At 42.5% G+C, this 20,306-nt stretch overlaps 1 protein-coding gene across 7 annotated transcripts in view; it reads left to right on the forward strand.

The window, feature by feature from the left end:
• The window catches only part of znf385d (zinc finger protein 385D), a 143,609-nt gene that overhangs the window by 31,430 nt on the left and 91,873 nt on the right, over nucleotides 1-20,306 (forward strand). For 2 of the 7 annotated variants that reach the window (XM_061821378.1, XM_061821382.1), the window contains 4 exons: nucleotides 3,994-4,091; nucleotides 9,017-9,205; nucleotides 13,197-13,347; nucleotides 14,132-14,230. The gene's annotated coding sequence lies outside the window, so the exon portion shown is untranslated. Of the gene's footprint in view, nucleotides 1-3,993; nucleotides 4,092-9,016; nucleotides 9,206-13,196; nucleotides 13,348-14,131; nucleotides 14,231-14,332; nucleotides 17,094-20,306 lie in introns of those variants that run through there. The other 5 variants (XR_009795216.1, XM_061821377.1, XR_009795215.1 and 2 more) reach the window with 4 other exon arrangements.

Here is a 20,306-nt window from a genome sequence, read left to right on the forward strand (position 1 = left end):
TGATTTCCACGGATGCTTGGACAGATTATTAAACTGTCAAAAAATTCGACACGCCAGTCACGGTGCAGATGAGAAAGCAAGCCAACTGTAGTAAAATGGTGTAAACGCAACAAAAAGTGACAGTGGGCCGTAACAAGGCTCGGAGGGGGTCCGTTGTGGGACAGAAGTATATCATTGCTGTCAGGCGGAAACCTTAGATTTCCAAATTCAGTCAATTTCATATTTTTTCATAAATCTGTGCCTTTGGGCTACCCTCACATTGTCAGTGTGTGTGTTTTAAACACTGGGATAGACTACAGCGCTCCCGTGACCCTTGTGAGGATAGGAGGCTTGGAAAATGGACACGGACACTTTATTACCAAATAGTGTTGAAAGTAGCTTGACAACAAAACTATTAACTCTTTTGAATATTCAACTGTCTGAGGATTAATGTAGAACACCTGTGCTCTCATTTTGTAGTATTTTGTCATTTTGACATAATTTGAGAAAGACTGCAGAATAATTTCTCCATGTTTGTGGGCCGGAAGTGCTTTGAAAAGAAGTTTAGGCAAGATGATATATCAGCAGTCATTTGCTTTTGTTAAAAATGAAAGCCTGGTTGGAAGATCAAGATGACAGCGCAACTTTTAGCATGTCAAATTGGTCCTTGAACATAATTTGTAGGTGGTATTGTGTTTATTAGTGTGCAGCAGTAAACAATATGGAGTAATAACATCTTAATGAAGGAAACCTTTTTGGTAACTCAATTGTTTCCTAAAAAGTACTTATTTTGGAGAGTTTAATATTACGGCCGACAGCAAAGATAATGCATTCATATCTGCAAAAGTCAAATATCTCAAAAGCAAGCTGCACGGGGGTGGACCCAAATGCAGGACTCAGAGACGAGGGCATGATATTATGCATGGTTTTATTCCAAACAAAGGTGGGATACCAATAGGCAGAGGCTCAAAAACGCTAGGCTAGATGCAAGATCCAAACCCCGACCCCAGTCCGTCTCGGCCACCCAATGTGAGGCGTCCGGCTGAGCAGGTTAGGAGGTCGACCCGGTTGCCAAGCACCAGGGTGCATAGGGTGATTCGGGCGGACGTCCTCGAGGAGGAACCCAAAGGCGAAGCAGTAACCAGACAGAAGACGTGAGGTGACTGCTCCAGACGAAGACCTCTCAGGACGTGGTCATGAGGTGGCCGGGGATCGGTTGCCGCCAAGGCTCGGTCTTGAGGCGGCCGTGGATCAGTCTCCGCTGAGTTTTGATCGGGAGACTGCTGTGGATCCGTCGTCGCTGAGGCTCGGTCGGGGGGCGGCCAAGGATCGGTCACAGCCGTGGCGTGGTCCTCAGACGGCCAACTGTCACCGCCCAGAGCAGTGGCCAAGTCTTGCTCATGACCCTTGCTGACAGAGAAGCTTCATTTGACTCTACCGGTCCCTCAGACGTGACCCAGTACCCACGTTTAACGCATCCCACCTGACCCCCAGTCAGTGAGCATCCGTGGAAAACCGCTCCTTTAATTCTGCGGGACTCAGTGACCCAAAATCCCGTTGGAATCCGTTCACCCCTTGATGGGACTCAATATTGTGTTCTGTTGTTGCCGCTCACGTCGTCTCCCTCGGGCCGCGTCCGCTCTCGGATTAATTCCAAACGCTGGATGAAAACCTTATTAACGAGGAGCAGATAAGCAAATAATATCCCGCGTCCCCCCCCCCCCCCCTTAATAATAATTAGATGACTAACAAGAAGGATGAAGAGCTGCTGATTCCCGTCCGGCATGTCAAGTCCAACCTGGAAAAACAAAATCTCCGACAAATGGACGTGTAACACACACGCACACACACACATCTGGAAGCTCAGGATGGGAAAAAGACAACAAACGAGAAACTCTGAACCGAGCTGTTATTAATTATCAGAAGATGATGAGGAGGATGATGATGGGGAAGGCTCCATCCTTGGAAAGAGACGCGAGGAAGGATGACAAATCAACTGTGGCCCAAAGCAGGCGGCGGGAATTCCAGGAGCTAAAAATCCCAAGATGTATATGCTGTGAGAGACACACACTGGAACACACACACGGCGGTTCCTCAAAGCGGTATTATCGCACATCCATTACAGCGCAGCTTGTTTCTCTTTCAATAATTGAATATATTTAAAAATATTAAAGCAGTTTTAAAAATATTCCATAGCGCCCGTTCTCGCTCTCTTGCTGTCAACAGAACAAGAGGAACAAGACTCTTGCTCAAGATTGTTTATTCGTCACTCCCTGTTGGAATTCACCATAAAACTGTTCAACCGAACCACAGCATCCATCCACTTTCATAGCCGCTTATCCTCACAAGAGTTGTAGGAGTGTTCCACCCTATCCCGGCTGTCGAGCAAGAGGCAGGGTACACCCTGAACTGGTTACCGTGCTGCCCCGAACCATACCATCAAACTAAAATCCATTTACCTATCCATTTTCTGAACTGCTTATCCTCACTAGGGTCATGGGTGTGCTGGCGGCGTACACCCCGAAGTGGTCACCAGCAAATGGTAGGGCACATATAAACAAACGAGAATTTGCACTCACATTCACACATATGGACAATTTAGAGTGTTCAATCAATTTTTGGAATCTGGGTGGAAACCGGAGTACCCATGGAAAATCCACATTGACATGGGAAGACCATGCAAACCACAGACAGGCAAATCCAGATTTGCACCCAGGTCCTTAGAACTAGAGGCCAATGTGCTAACCAGGCCTTCACGATGCAGTTCCCTAACTTTATGCTCACATATAATGTGAAACACCACAGACGGGCTAATGAAATTTGCATCGACGTACAACTTTTGTCGCCTAAATTCCTTGCATTTGGATGTTGATTCAGGAGACTGACCCGTTTCCAATTAACGTGGAATGATCCAAACGTGTTTTTTTTTTTTTTTTGTTCTGTCATGTGCAAGGCTGGACCACGCCCAAGAAGGGGTCATCTATGACACCTGTCGCCGGTCACAGCTGTCTCACATGAGGCACTGTGATTAGACCATGTATTTAAGTTGGAGTTTAGTCATTACCATTACCCAGTTCGTTTAATATCCTTTACTGCATCCTGGGTTACTCCGCCACCGCGCCATTATCGTCCAGTCACACTTTTGTTCTGCTCTTTAGTTGTCTCATAGTTATCGGACCTTGTTTCTTGTTTTTTTTTTTTTTTTGGGATCCTCCATTCTTGGCCTGTGATGTCGTGCAGAACTTTAGTTTATAATAAAGCCCACTGAACAACATGCCTTTGCCTGGGAGTCCTGCATTTGGGTGTGCCCCCTTTCCCCTGGCTTAAGACATGTTCAACTCCTCGTCTTTTCCTGCCCCCATCACAGCTTGTTAATAACACGTTGCTGGTATCAAGTTCAAAATGAGAAAATATTGCCCCCCCACCAAAAAAAAAAACCCCAAAATTCATCATTTTGAGAATAAAATGGCTTCCCTTTGTAGCGTATTCAAGTGTATTCTTTTTATATTTATGTTTTACACAAAGTCCCAACTTCTTCGTAACTGATGTTTACAAAAGGTTGTGCAAATTTGTGCTCCCGGACTATTTTTTTTTTTTTTCCCCTCTCAAAAAGATTTTTCTAAAAACTAACTAAGTTGTACATACAGGTTAACGATCACATTAACAGGAAAATGATTTATATAGGTTTCATTTATTTATATCACAAAAAACCTGGCATCGTATACTTGTACTTTTTACATCCACTCTCTTCTAAGTGGGGTATGTTTAAAAAAAAAAAAAAAAAAGGAGCAACTAGGAAGACAAAAACAAGTGAGCTCATTGTTGCCGTGCCGGTTTCCATCCCATTACAGCAGGATTCGGGTCAGTGAGCTTGACAAACGACCGGCGGTGGTGTGGCGCTGACCCGCGAGTCTCGGCCGGGGCCCATTCAGGTCCGGGCAGATAATGTTGCCGGCCTAGTCGTCGTTAATTACCGTCCTTCTATCAATATTTAATTATCTGATCTGTCTGCAGGAGCGTACCCCGAGATAAAGGCCGCAAAAGAAGTCTTTAAATGGACAATAAAGCCACCCAGCAGAGAGAGAGACTGCGCTCATCATCATCATCATCAGGTATCTTCGTCTTTAAATTTGATATGAGTTAAAAAAAAGACGTTTATTGAACAGGGCGAGTGGTCAGACACAAAATACAAAATTAAAAACACTCACAAGGTGCTTGGAGCGGATGCTGAACCCGGAACTGACTGCATGATCAGTGGCCAAGCTGACCAACCCCAGGGTCTTGATGTCACAAAATAGGCCACGCCCCTTAAATGTACCAAAATATTTGTGAAATTTTCAGCTCAATTACACTTTATAAAACTGGCTCATTTCTTTACTTTCGGTTTTTAATATTTAGATTGGCTCACAGTTCTGAGGTCCCGGGTTCGATCCCGCACCCGCCTGTGTGGAGTTTGCATGTTCTCCCCGTCCCTGCGTGGGTTCTCTCCGGGCACTCCGATTTCCTCCCACATCCCAAAAACACGCAACATTAATTGGAGACACTAAATTGCCCCTAGGTGTGATTGTGAGTGCGACTCTTTGTCTCAATGTGCCCTGCGATTGGCTGGCAACCAGTTCAGGCTGTACCCCACCTCCTGCTCGTTGACAGCTGGGATGGGCTCCAGCACTCCCGCGACCCTCGTGATGATAAGCGGCGAAGAAAATGGATGATGGATAATATTTACATTTTAAAATACAGTGGACCCACATTACTGTACAGTACAAAATTTTTGTTTTGAAGTTTTTTTTCATGGCCTAAATCACCCAAGATAGTGTAAAGTTATTATAAATAAATATTAAAAAAGAGCTTCAAAATTTTTGAAAGTTTCACATTTCATCCAAACTTCCCACACCTGTGTATGATCATGGTGACATTGTTGATATTTCAGTACTCATCATAGGTGAGACTTGAGTAAATAGGGTGCTACCTAGTACCAAATGTGTTGCCGAAGGCGAATGGCTTGAAGTTCATTTTATCAAGGCTTCATTATCCATCCATCCACCTATCCATTTTCTATGCCGCTTATCCTCATGAGGGTTGTGGGAGTGCTGAAGCCTATCCCAGCTGTCATCGGCCAGGAGGCGGGGTACACCCTGAACTGGTTGCCAGCCAATCGCAGGGCACATATAGACAAACAGCTGCACTCGCAATCACACCTAGGGCCAATTTAGGGTGTCCAATTAATGTTGCATGTTTTTGGGATGTGGGAGGAAACCGGAGTGCCCGGAGAAAACCCACGCAGGCACGGGGAGAACATGCGTTCCTTCCAATCCAGAAAACTGATTTGGAAATCAGTGTCAAGTACATAAACCGTGTGGCCCACTTGCCGACCTTCCCAAATGACTTCCACGCTTCCTACTTGTCGGGGGGGGGGACGAGTGGGGGGTGCACATCAACACTAGATAAACTCATATCACCGACACCAAGCACTGCTTTTACACAGCCGGTTGTAAAAAGCAGCGTGAAAAGGCCACGTTATCATCAGTGCGCCTTCACGCTCAAAATATTATGGAAGCGATAAGCAACGCTCAGATAAAACAGACAATAAAAGTCTGGAGTTGGAAGGGACAAAATGTTTTGTTATTCCTGTGATGTACCAATGTTTTGTGTTATGTCGCAATTCCGCATTCCCAATCCCCCATCGTGGTTTTAAACATATAAATAAAGGGGCCAACTATTTTCATAAACGCATCAAATTTTCCCATATTGGTTTAAGAATGCAGGGTTTTATAGGGGTCACTGGTGGTGGTTTAGTGGGGTAATTAAAAATAATAATAATCAGGCCCCAAAATCGGTTTCACTCAGCAACATGAAATTATTGAGGAATGTTTATCATGAGTATTAAAGTCTTGAAAAATAATTACACAGGAATCCTGCCATTTTAAATTTGGGCTCAGTCCCCAAATTCGGTTTTACTTCGCACTGTGCTTGTTTTCTGTGACTAGACCTGCAAAAATGTCTGAAGATGCTCCGCCGCAAATTTTCAGTTCGAAGCATACATTTGGATTCAGCAAAGGCCGCTCCAGAAGGTTTGGAAAATTCATCCCCTAAAGTGATTTTGCCTGTGGAACACGAAATTCTGGTTGGCATATCGACAATTAGTTGATCCACAAAAAGTTTAAAAAAAAAAAAAAAAAAAACCAAACCCACACCTGAAGACATACGGAAAGCTGGCCATTTTGAGCATTATGGCCATTTCCAGATGTCCTACAAAGTCTCTGGACTAACCAATCATCCACCGTGTCGCCTGCCTTAGAATGTTTATTTTAATTGAATTCCTCCAGGGTATACTGAGAAAATCTTGATTTTATTTATTTATTTATTTTTCCGACGGGTGCTGACAGAATATGAAATTCGACGAGCTGCCCCAAAACAGTAACATCAACAAGTCAACTCCACAAAGCCAGAGGAGGACTCCCGACTCCCTGCGCTTGGATTTCCTTCGGACTTATTTTCTCGACTCGTGTCACATTTTTGTTTAAAGGTTTAATCGCTCCGTATTTGCGGATGACTCACTACCGATGGCGGTCACGTTGTTTGTCAAATTTTCCGTGGCGAAGAAACTGCTCAGGGTGGCAAAAGTGGAAGCGGGGCGGCTCATTTTCCCCCCAAAGAGAACAAACGAACGAACATCAAATTATCCCCTCGGCGTCTTCCTCGCCGATCAAATTCAAGTCACAAGTGCGGCTTTTATCGACGACTCCAGCTTCTCTCGTGTCGCTGGAGTTTCTTCATCCGCTAAGAATAATTTCTCCTCCATTGATTTGTTCTTTTTCCACATTATTTCTCAGGGTAGAGGTGAGAGGGGGGCGCTTGGCCATCTCCAAAATGGGAAGATGATTTATTTCTTTAAAGAACAAGAGCGGCAGAATGTTCCGCCGGTGTCGCCGCTCTCGCACACTGGGGAGCTCGTAAAGAGACTTTTACTTTGTTATGATTTGGTCGTATATAACACATCGTGTTTCACGCTGGATTGCCGATTTTTAAGCGGTAATTTTTATGCATCACTGCAGTAAGCAAGTATAAATTTAAGATTTGCACGCCTCGGAAAAGTATCACAATGTGCCGCGACGTGTGTGGCAGTACGGATCCCTAAGCGAAAAGATGAAATCCAATTAAAAGAAAGAAAAAGTGTCCCATTAATCTCGAGTAATAGCCTTTACCACAGAACAGAAATAATATATGGCTTAGAGTATTCTTGCTGGCTCAGTTTGTACGGAGTACGACGCTGCCCCATTTGTGCTAGAGTAGGAGTTGTTTAAACATTTATGATTACTGTAACATCAATGCTAATTTCTGTTTGCCTGACTATGGCATTTTACAATTTATGTTGGCATTAAGCTAGCAGAATTTGATTTGATTTGGTTGAACATTTTGTTCTTTAAAGATGTAATTTGGAGAGTGACTCACTCGCAGCTTGACGCAAGCACGATTTGGCCCTTATTTGGAGAACTTAGTGAACACAAGTCTTCATTTTGTCAAAAGTGATGTTTTATGATTGTCTTCCATTTTTTTTTCCCCCACATAAGAACAGGTGCATTGCCGTCAATAAGTCGGACTCATTTCCGGTGAGAGTTGGACTCCGCCATGGCTGCCCTTTGTCACTGATTTTTGTTCATAACTTTTATGGACAGAATTTCTAGGCGTGGAGGGTGTCCGGTTTGGTGCCCTCAGCATGGCATCTCTGATCTTTGCAGATGTGGTTCAGTTGCCTTCATCAAGCCGTGATCTCCAGGTCTCACTGGAGTGATTCGCAGCTGAGTGTGAAGCGGCTGGGATGAGAATCAGCACCTCCAAATCCGAGACTATGGTCCTCAGTCGGAAAAGGGTGGCATGCCCTCTCCAGGTCGGGGATGAGATCCTTCCCCAAGAGGAGGAGTTCAAGTATCTTGGGGTCTTGTTCACCAGTGAGGGAAGAACGGAGCGGCAGATCGACAGACGGATTAGTGCAGCGTCTGCAGTGATGCAGACTTTGTATCAATCCCTTGTGGTAAGGAGGGAGCTAAGTCGAAAGGCGAAGCTCTCGATTTACCAGTCGATCTTCGTTCCTACCCTCACCTATGGGCATTAGCTCTGGGTCGTGCCAGAAAGAACAAGATCCCGGGTACAAGCAAATGAGTTTCCTCCGCAGGGTGTCCAGGCTCTCCCTTAGAGATGGGGTGAGAAGCCCGGTCATCCGGGAGGGACTCAGTGTTGAGCCGCTGCTCCTCTGCATTGAGAGGAGCCAGATGAGGTGGCTGAGGCATCTGATCGGATGCCTCCTGGACGCCTCCCTGGTGAGGTGTTCCGGGCACGTCCCACCGGAAAGAGACCCCGAGGACGACCCAGGAAACGCTGAGACTATGTCTCTCAGCTGGCGTGGGAACGCCTGGGGATCCCTCTGGAAGAGCTGGAAGAACTGGCTGGGTCTGGGTATCCCTGCTGAAGCTACTTCCCCCGTGACCCGACCCGGAAAAGCGGGAGATAATGGAGGGATGGAATACTTTAAAAAGTGTGTTATTTCAAATCTGTAATTGGATTAAATTGCACTGGTACGCCACTGGTAAAAAAGAAGATTTTAAAATCCTCGTAAAACATTTGAGTTGGGTTTTCAGTAAAAAAAAAACCCAAACAGTTGTTTCAAAGTGAAAGTTTCCACCAATTCTTATTTTTTTTTTCCCGCTCACTGTTTCGTAAACAGTGGTCATATTACAGCACCCGAGAGGGAAGATGTTAACATTTTGTGTTTATCTCATCCCATTGGACTTCAAAAGTCGGTTCATAATATATTTTTGCAGGAAACCACGTCTCCTGTGTTGTCGGCTACGTCACAGATAATTTCTCCGGCGTTATGCTAAACAGGCCTCGGTTTGTGTGTTTGTCCTGTTGAGTGTTTTCATGTGTTTCTGATGGAGTTAAGTGCTTGGAATGTGCTAAACTGGAGTCACGCTGCGTTCACAACGATTGACAGGAAATTACATTTATTTCTTACTTGTGCCCCCCAACGTCCCTGCAGAGATCCTGAGACGCTGCAGCGACAGACATGACCGACCGCTAATCATAGCGGAGCGAAAAACCACAACGGGACTCGATGTTTGGTTGCACCAGAATCATCTGAAACATCCACGTTAATGATAAAAACTGTCCCTGAGGTGGTAATCAGTGGGCTGTTTGGTGCGTGTTTACGAGCTGGCGAATTGACTTGGTAAGTGAGTTTAAAGTAGGAGTAGGTTAAAGCTTGGAATTGTATTTTATCCCCACTAGAACACTCTTACCTGTCCATCTTCACCCTTTACTTTCTATAGAATAGTACATTGAGATATGAATAACCCCACTTATGAGTTTTTGGAGATAAAAGCATTCATTTGGCTGTTTTTGCGTTTTGATTTGTCAGCAAAAATTTCAGATATGGCGGGAGTAAACGTCACGGGAACCCAGCTATCATCCCAGCTAACAATGGGCAAGAGGCACTTATAATAATTAATTTGTTACATTTTACTGAATTATGTTGTTGCTGCTTATAGTACAATATTGCAGAGTGGTACTTTTTTTTTTTTAAAAAAGCAAAACAATACATTTTAGGGTGGGAGACTGGAACGGATTAATGGCATTTCCATTAAGTTCAATGGAAAAACCTGATTTGAGATACAAACGTTTTGAGATGCAACTGTAGTCACAGAAAACATTAAACTCATATGTGTCCACCCATCCATCCAAATTAAACTTAAGCAAATTAAACTTCTATGTGAAGGAATCAGGCGGCACAGTGGCTCAGCTGGTAAAGCATTGGCCTCACAGTTCTGAGGTCCCGGGTTCAATCCCGGACCCGCCTGTGTGGAGTTTGCATGTTCTCCCCGTGCCTGCATGGGTTTCCTCCAGGCGCTTCGTTTTTCTCTGACATCCCAAAAACATACAACATTAATTAGACACTCTAAATTGCCCCTAGGTGTGATTGTGACTGCGGCTGTTTGTCTCGATGTGCCCTGCGACTGCTGGCAACCAGTTCAGGGTGTACCCTGCCTCCTGCCTGTTGACAGCTGGGATAGGCTCCAGCACTCCTCGTGACCCTCGTGGGGATAAGCGGCTAAGAAAATGGATGGATGGATATTCCAGAGTGGTACTTTTATTAAAACGCAAAACAATACATTTTGGGGTGTGAGACTGGAACGGATTAATGGCATTTCCATTAAGTTCAATGGAAAAAGATAATTTGAGATACAAACGTTTTGAGATACAACTGTGGTCACAGAACAAATTAAACTCATATGTGGAGGAACCACTGTGCCATACTGCTAACTAATGCTCTGTTTAAAAAAAAAATGTGGAAAGATGCGCTGCCATACTACTGTGCTTTGCTTTCCTTCCCCCACATTCCATGTTGGCACACTGTTTACAAAAGAAGAACATGGGGATGAAAGCTGGAAAAAAATGGCTTTTATTTGCAGTATGAAAGTACCTTCTTGTCTTTGTTACAGGGGTGATACTACCTCAGCAGGCAGAGAATTCACAAGTTGTCCTTGTTATATATGAACATGAAAAAATGCAGGCTTTTACTGGTAAACCTAAAAATACAGAGTTCCACGTTACGTACTCTATTTGCTTTTGCGCTTGCTGAATGGGCGTTCAACCCGAGCACATGTGATTGTTGGACACCGCTCACAGGCACCTCGTCGGTTCTCACGCTGATGTCATCAAATCTGAACGAGCGCCGCGTGATGTCAGCCACGCCGTCCAAAAACAATCTCGCGCTCTCCAAAGACAAGACAAGACAAGATGAGACGGCTTCGCCCATCTTGTTGTCACTTCAACACGATTCAATCACAAACACCTCATACTCATAGCATCCATTTTTTTATTACAATTGTCCGCACGCCAAGTCGACCCGCTGCAGTATTTTTCTGGTACAATATCTGAACTTGAATTTAGAACTGGGCTACCTCGACTTATGAGTGACTCAGTTTTTTCGAATACAAGCCATTGCTTAACCAATTTTTGTCTTCGATTGCGAGCTAAAATCTGAGTTGCAAGTGCTAGATGCCGAACTTTACGACAGGCAGCACAGAGTGAACATAAAAGCTGTTTATTGCCACTTGCACTTATAGTTTATTGTCAAAACAAATAAAAAAAATAAAAAAAAAACCACATATACTGTAATTTCCGGCTTATAAACCGTGATTTTTTTTCACACGCTTTCAACCCTGCGGTTTATGCAGTGATGCGGCTAATTTGTGCATTTTTTCCTTACGGCCGCAAGGGTGCACACGAGTGGAAAAGGTAAGCGTCAGACCAGTGGAATATATGTGCCGAGGAAGTGACTTTCACCGGTCCGCCCCTGTTAGCGCTGTGCTAGCGTGTTACTGTGCCGTGTCTCAGTTATTTTTACCGGTATGTTTTATTTTTAACCGGCCCTGTTAGCGCAGTGTTAGCATTAGCGCGGCACTAGCGTTAGCGCTAAACTCTCTGTGTTATTATTTTGTAAATATCTCGTGTTTCAATTAGAGTTTCAATGGGCGCACTTGCGGCTTTTACACAGCTGCGGTGAATGTATGTACCAAATAGGATTTCCTTTACAAATATACTGGGTACCAAATAGGATTTCCTTTACAAATATACTGGGTAAGGCTTTTAACCAGGTGTGCTCTGTAGGCCAGGAATTATGGTACATACATGTATATTTCAGTAGACCACATAATCTATGATTTTTTTCCATTTTAATGCTAACACAATGAAAAACGCTATAGATTGGCTACCGAAACTAGCATCTAAGTCAAGGCATTATGACCCTTTACACAACAGATATTAGAACACAAAGGGTATAGCAATACATGTAAACAGACAAGGTAATTATTCCCATGGGCCTGTACGGTATTATTTCTCGTCTGTGAAAAGCCCCTGGTATTTCTGCATTTTAGTGAGTAACTTGTGAGGCAGCACGGTGGGTTCTGAGGTTTTGAGTTCTGAGGACCCGGGTTCCATCCCTGCCTCGCCTGTGTGAAGTTTGCATGTTCTCCCTGTGCCTGCCCGGGTACTCCAGTTTCCTCCCACAATCCAAAAACATGCAACACTAATTGGACACTCTTAATTGCCCCTAGGTGTGATTGTGAGTGCGACTGTTTGTCTATGTGTATACAGTACTTCCCCTGTTGGCCAAAGAGGAACGGCACGTCAATGTCCTGCAAGCATGAAATCACGATTCACAAAGAGTACGATTTAATGCTTTACATTTAATTTATATAGCATTGTTTTTATAAAGTATAACACTGCACTAGCGTTTTGCAGCTGTGTTAATGCCGTGTCTCCTTAATTTTTACCGGTATGATTTTTTTTAACGGGCCCTGTTAGCGCTGTGCTATTGTTAGCACCGTTCTAGCGTTAGTGCCATGCTAGTGTTAGCACCGTGCTAGCGTGTTGCTGCTGTATTACTTCCGTTTTTCAGTGATTTTTACCGGTATGTTTTTTTTTTTTTTGTTTTTTTTTTTTTTTTAACGGGCCCTGTTAGCACCGTGTTAGCGTTAGCTGTTTATTTTATTGATTTTTTTTTTTTTTTTTTTTTTTTTTTTTTTAAATTATTATTTTTTTTTACCAGCCCTGTTTGTGCAACTGTTACTATGGTAAGCTAAGGTTTTAAACTTTGAAAACTCTTTCAGTGCACCGTCTTTGTAAATATCTCATGTCTCAACGCGGGTTTCAGTGTGGGCACTTGCGGCTTTTACACAGGTGCGGCTTATGTATGTACCAAATGGTATTTCCTTTACAAATGTACTGGGTGAGGCTTATAATCAGGTGCGCTCTTTTTTTTTTTTTTTTTTTTTTTTTTTTTTAGTCCGCTCATATCTTCAGCAAAGCTATTACAACACGTTATGGTAGCATAAATTAGCTCCAACAGATCACCTTCTCCATGACCCAATAAAACTGACAGTAAGAATTCATTTTAATGTTTTGCTTTTGTACACAAGTACATTTCAGGGACTTTTTTTTCTTTTTTTACTTTTATTTGAGCAAAACATGTTGAATAATTACTTCTACTTTTACCTGAGTCATTTTTAGACAAACACCTATACAGAGTGCCAGTAAGTACTTTTGGCAATTCCGAAGCTCTTTTCATTATTAGTGTTAAATGCCAGATCTTAAATATGATCACAAAGCTACACCCAAATCTCCTCCCCCCCCGCTCGCCCCCTCCCCCCCACTGTCAGACAGCGCAATATTCCAGACAAATGAGCCGTTTCTCTCCAAAGTGTTTCCACCGCCAGCAAGACGACGGCGATGAGGCCTCGGGGGAACGAGACGGAATAGCGAAGGTCCGCTAATGGATTGCGGAGTGTGGCGTCTCCAGAGCGATGCCAGGTGAATGTTCTCATTTTACCTTTCACCTCCAAATGAATCGAGTTCTCACTCGGTCGGACGCGTGCCGACTTCGACCAGGGAGCGCTGAAGATTATATACCTTGACTTAAGAGTTTAATCCGCGCTGCGGCCAAGCTGGTTACACAAATCGATTTTACCCACTGAAATGAATTGTGTGGCCGTGAATCAGTTCAAGAGGAAAAAAAAACTCATTTCATTGAATATACAGTATGTACTTGTCACGAGGAAGGCTTGGCCTTTGCCAAGAGGGGCGTGGCCACGCCTCGCTTTGGGTGGCCTGGTCGGCCACCAGACAGACTGGGGTTGGGGGTTTGTACCCTCCCACGGGACCCCACTTCCACCCTCAGCTGGTCATGTTTTTTGTTCTGTTTTTTTTGGTTTGGGATCTGCGCTGGAATCATGAGCAAGGCTTGGCCACGCCACTGCCAAGAGGGGCGTGGCCACGCCACTCCTCTGGGCGGTGACACCTGTCACCCCTCGCAGCTGTTTCGCATTGGGACTGTAATCAGACATCTATCAGGCATTTAAGTTGGAGTTTTTCTCACTGGCAGTTGCCAGTTGATTGCCTTGCGTTAGTGACTTGCATTCACTGCCTGTGGGACTCTCTGCTTTTACGCGTAAGTCAACCCTCGTCACAGCGATTCTGTGGCCTTTTGTTTGGTCCTGTCCTGTTGAGTTGTTAGTTTGCCCCACAGTCATTGGACCTTGCTGCGTGTGTTTTGGATCCTGCCTAGCCTCGCGTTTCTGTACTCCTGCCTTTTCAGACTGCGACGCCGTGTATGACCCAGATTCCGGAATAAACTACATTGAACATCGTGCCTTTGCCTCGAAGTCCTGCATTTGGGTCCGCCCCCGTACCGGAGGTTCGTGACAGTGATGTAGTGTTTGAGTCCAAGTCGCTCCCTGCAAGTATTATTTTCAATATACTGTATTTGTTTCCTTGCTTGTCCCTTTCTTCACAACAGCAAGTGTGTACATATGGCACAAGTTGGTGGAAAAGGGCTACTTTTGTCTAAATGAACCTCCTCAACTCACTTCAACATATTTCCTCGTCACCATGATATCACTGGATTCCGCCAAAGCAAAACTTTTATAACTTGGAGCACTCGTGCCAATGCAGCGGGAGGTATTCGCTACCTTTCGGTTGGAAATTGACAGTTGAGACCGTCCAATGATTGCAAAGACTGACAAAAATCCCAGCCAATCGCGGTCACGCCAGTGAGGCGGGATGAAGGTAAAATATGACATAAATATGGACATTAAATGTGATGTAAACGTGATAGATTAGAGGTAGGCAGGCATTTTCAATATATAAATGGATAGTATAGTAATAATAAATAAAAACAAATAAAATATATAATAATAAATAAAAATATAATAATAATATTAGAAACAATAAATTCATATACAAAAAATATTAATTGGTGGTACATACATTTAATCCGATGTAAATAGTTGACTTTAGAAGTGTATAGACGTGAAATAAAATTAATACAAATGTCAGGGGCACATATATTTAATGTGATGTCAATATGGTACATTAGAGATGGGCAGAACATGAAATATGACTTGATAAAATAGAAGTACATTAAGTACAATGTACATTATGGTACAACAGAGATAAGTTGAAGATTATTTAAATGTGGTATTCTAACTATGACGATAAATATAGTACATTAGAAGTGATATGGTGCAAATATTAGAGGTACATACGTAAAAATATGATGTAGATATGGTTGTATACATGTTAAATAAGATATAAATATGGATATATGCAGAAAGACTTGAAATATGTCATGAATATGGTACATCAGCGCTATGTACATAAAATATGACGTAGATATCATACATTTACAGGTGTCTAGATGCTTAATATGATGTAAATATGGTGGTATAGATGTTAAGTATGATATTAATAGGGGACATTAGAGACCCAAAGAAATTATATATGACAAATATGGAACACGAGTGGTATTTATATTAAATATCATTAAGATATCACACAATAAAGGTGTATAGACATTAAATGTGACGTAAATATGCTATATTAGGGGTACACAGCACATTAAACATGATGTACATAAGGTACATTAGAGCTGTATTGTTATTAAATATGATGTAAACAAGGTCACACTGATCTTGCATCCCAAGCTTCTGCCGAGCGTGTGTCACAGATGTGCGTTTTCCCATGAGGCCTTGCAATCCGTACGCCGGGTGACAAATAAAACGGGGCGTCGTGTTGTCAGCTCTTATTTTGTCAGGTAAGGGCTGAGCGGGCCTCCTGTACGTTCCACCAGGCAGAAAACAAAATACTTGGACCGCGCGTCGCATGATTCATATTCGCAGAACGGCGACACGGAAAGGGGAAAAAAAAAATAAATGAAGATGGTGTTCGGATGCATTAGCGTGCGTTTGCGTGATATTAGCCGAGGAGTAGCGACGTGGGCGAGCGATGTTGCGTCTTCATGTCGCTGTAGATAAGATGGACTTTATTGGGCGGACCTGTAACGCACATATTAATAATAAAACTATGATCTGACTAAGCAGTTTGAATAGGCGTAAATTAATCTTGACGTAAATGTAACTTCCTTGCTTGTTCTTAATTTAAGAACAGACAAAGTAGGGATAGACAAATAGTATCTAGTTGTAAAAAAAAAAAAAAATATGAAATTGACTATACTTGGACATACATTTCTGCCCAAGAATAATTACTTTATTTTAGAGGCAAAAGAAATTTGCTTCAACTCTTCATTTGTCACACTGACATGTGGAAAAAAAATTCAACATTGTATATTTATACACCAAAAAGTGTTCAAAAAAATCTTAAAAATGAAATTAAATCAGAATTTTATCCAAATAAAAGACCAACAGGTCAAAGGTAACATAAATACTCAAAACGCCAGAAAAAAGGCTTAACATACTGTAATTTCGCGTTGATGTTCCTTCTGTTAGCTAATAAATTCTGACATATGGAAGTAATGAATAAATGTTTCAACTATCATGGAAGCGTTTGTATGTCCGGAATGTTCTTAAGGTGAATTTTTGTAAGTAGGGGCACGCTTGGATTCAGTACTAAAATCATCAACTTTTTTTCTCCCGGGCATAGCATATTGTTCCCTTTTTTTTTGTCTGTTAGCTAGTAGATTATGACATACAGAAGTAATGAATAAATCTTTCAACTATCATGGAAGCGTTTGTATGTCCGGATTGTTCTTAAGGTGAATTTTTGGAAGTAGAGGCACGCTTGTATTCAGTACTAAAATCTGCAACTTTTTTCTCCTGGGCGTAACATATCGTTCCCTTTGTTTTTTGTCTGTCAGCTAGTAAATTCTGACATACGGAAGTAATGAATAAATCTTTCAACTATCATGGAAGTGTTTGTATATCCGGAATGTTCTGAAGGTGAATTTTTGTAAGTAGGGGCACGCTTGTATTCAGTACTAAAATCAGCAACTTTTTTTTTCTTGGGCGTAACATATTGTTCCCTTTTTTGTTTTGTCTGTTAGCGGGTAAATTCTGACATACAGAAGTATTGAATAAATGTGTCAACTAAAATGTAAGCATTTAAATGTCCGGAATATTCTTAAAGTGAATTTTTGTAAGTAGGGGCATGCTTGTATTCAGTACTAAAATTCCCATTTTTTTCCTCTTTTTTTATCTGGAACCTATCTCCAGATATTTGCTGTCAAATTTACCTAATTGTATATTTTGTGGTCTTTGTGACATGCCCGAAAACGCCTCCTTATGTTGCCAAAGCTGCGTCGGAGTAAAAAAACGGTACCAAGGAAGTATGTCGACGTGACCTTGAATCTTTTTTTTTAATGCAGATTTTCAGCTTTCCTTTTCATGTTACTTCATACTTTTTGCCTTCCTGGTCTGGCCCGTCGCATACACAAAAATGCGTTCCTTTTTTTTTTTTTTTAAAGTTAAGCTTTATTTGCTTTTCCCGTTGAGCTTTAACCAGGCAGGATGATTATTTCCACTGGGCATGCAGCTGTATTTGTTTAACCAAAAACTCCAATCTGTGTTGGAGATATTGCGTCTGGCGTGGGAATGGAAATCAAATCAGGGGGGGGGGAGAGATGTATTTACCACCCGCATACTTATTTGGAATGTTTGCTTCACGGTAGAAATGACACAGCATGCGGGATAAAATAGGAAAGAATAAAAAATGCAGACCTTTCGTACATGAAATGGATTGTGCAAATGTGAGAAACATGAGCGGAAATATTAAGTTGAGTTTATTTAGATGAGGTCAAAAAATATGTATCGATGTGTATTCAAAATACATTATGTTCTATATAGTACTACGTAGTAGTATAGTAGTTATCTGTCTGTCACATTATAGCTGTCTGTCATGATCTGGTCTAATGGAGCAGTGTACGTGTTGAAAGTACAGATAGGGGTCCCAGGATTGACCCCTGGGGAACCTCACAGGTCTTCGCCATTTTGTCTTAGACACAGTATCTATCTATCTATCTATCTATCTATCTATCTCTCTCTCTCTCTCTCTCTCTCTCTCTCTCTCTCTCTCTCTCTATCTCGGTCCTCCATAATATTCAGGTAAATATGAGTTGAGAAGAATTTTCAAATCATTGCACTCAGTTTTTTTTCCAATTGTGTTTTATACAAGGTTCCAAGTTCATCGGAATCTGGCTTTGTGGATCAATTCCCGGCTCGTTCCAATGTGAAACAGTTCCAAAATTGGCCAGCGCCACTTGCCATAGAAATTTACCAGCAAGTTTGTACGCTGTGGTAAATCGCTCACCCCTTTGTAACCCTAGCCCCCGCCTGACTACCCCCCCCCCCCGCAAGTGGTAAGTACATAGTAGTATGAGCCAGGTGTCCTTCACAAGGGTCACATTTAAGTCGTTGAGGAGGGCGAGAAGATCCGTCACCCAATGAGCGGCTTTGTCCGACCTTGGTGGCGGTCATCACTAAACGGCGGGAGGAGGGGAAAATAGTTCCGTCGGAGCGGCGGGATTTATGTGGGTGACAAGTTCTTAACGAGCATTACGCCGGTGATGATGGCAGTCGGTGATCTCCATAAATAACCCGCCGATTGCGTATTTTATTGACTCGTGATTTATGGTGGAAGCGCTATTGTCGTCGCAGGTGAACTGGAAACGCACGCAGGCCACCTTTTAAAGCAAAATGGCTGACTGTCTCGCTTTCACGGCGTAGCTTCCACATCCGTTTTTGTACATACCGTCATCGTGAACATGTGCGTCATACACACAAGTGGCCGGTGCTAATATCGTATTAATCTTTGGAGCAGGAGTGGATTTAGAGGGGGTTGTATAGGGGGATCTTCCAGATACAACAGTACAAGTAGTTTTACTAGTAGTAATCCAAAATCCTGAAATCCCCCACAAATTATTTGCTGGAATGGTAAACCCATACAGTGAAGAAAATAAGTATTTGAACACCCTGCTATATTGCAAGTTCTCCCACTCAGAAATCATGGAGGGGCCTGAAATTTTCATCGTAGCTGCATGTCCACTGTGAGAGAGAGATAATCCAAAAAGAAAAATTCTGAAATCACAATGTATGATTTTTCTTTAACGATTTATTTGTGTGATACAGCTGCAAACAAGTATTTGAACACCTGAGAAAACCAATGGGAATAATTGGTACAGTAGCCTTTGTTTGCAATTACAGAGGTCAGATGTTTCCTATAGTTGTTCACCAGGTTTGCACACACTGTAGGAGGGATTTTGGCCCAGTCCTCCAAAAATATTCACTAGATCTAGATCCAGATCTGGGCTGTCGCTGAGAAAACAAGGAGTTTCAGCTCCCTCCAAAGATTTTCTCTTGGGTTTCGGTCTGGAGACTGGCTAGGCCACGCCAGAACCTTGATATGCTTCTTACGGAGCCACTCCTTGGTTTTCCTGACTGTGTGCTTTGAGTTATTGTCATGTTGAAAGACCCACTCCCAAAGCATGATGCTGCCACCCCCATGCTTCACAGCAGGGATGGTGTTCTTGGGATGGAACTCATCATTCGTCTTTCAAATGATTGATTTCCGATTTCAAAACCAGTCCAGAAATTTCATGTGCGAATAGGATGAGGCGGTTAAAAAAATTTATGGTTTCACAGTCATAACGGCCCTCTGAGGGAAAACCGTGACTGCAATCCGACAAGAATGAGTTTGACACCCTTGCCCTAAAAAGTTCGTGTAGTTGCGAATATAATCATATTTCAAGATTTTTTTTTTTTACGTCACCATGCTGGTAATAATTTTATAAAAGTTAAGTCTCCCTGAAAGATAAGTGATTGATAGAATAATAATAATTATTAAAGCCTGGATTTAGTTCCTTGAATGATGATCAAAATCATGGCTGAAACGATCATAATTAAAGCCCCCTCAATAGCCGATGTCGCTGTTAGCATAATAATTACAACAACTGAAGCCCCCCAAAAAGATATTTTGTTTTTAAAGCAACTAATAAGGGGATTTATTTGCCATACTAAAATAAGTTAATAAGTTGATTTAGTTGCTGGAATGATAAAAATTAAAGCCCCCAGAACGTGATTTAGTTGTGAGACAAATGATTGTAATATTTAAAGCACACCAAGCGACAATTACTCCATAAAGTGATGTAGTTGCTGGAGTAATAATAATTAAAACCCCCTCAAAAGTGGGCTACCTGGAAGAATAATAATCAGAATAATTAAGAAAGCCAACAGCTTCCTGAAATCATGGGAATTAAAGGCTCTAAAATGGTGAAGGAGCTGCCGGAGTAATAAATCGAGGTTTTCAAGCTGTTTTTGTTTGCCAGCCAAACATGTTTGCTCGCTCACAGCGTGAGAAATAGAAAGAACAAATATGGATGGAATCCTCCCCCCCCCCCAGACAAAGCGATTTAAGCATACGTTTGTTGGACTTGATTTAAAAATCAATCTTTCCTGCAGTCAGACGTCGGTCTTCTCTCTTTT

This window comes from Syngnathoides biaculeatus, chromosome 5, assembly GCF_019802595.1.
Source record: "Syngnathoides biaculeatus isolate LvHL_M chromosome 5, ASM1980259v1, whole genome shotgun sequence".
NCBI classification, from domain to species: Eukaryota; Metazoa; Chordata; class Actinopteri; order Syngnathiformes; family Syngnathidae; genus Syngnathoides; species Syngnathoides biaculeatus.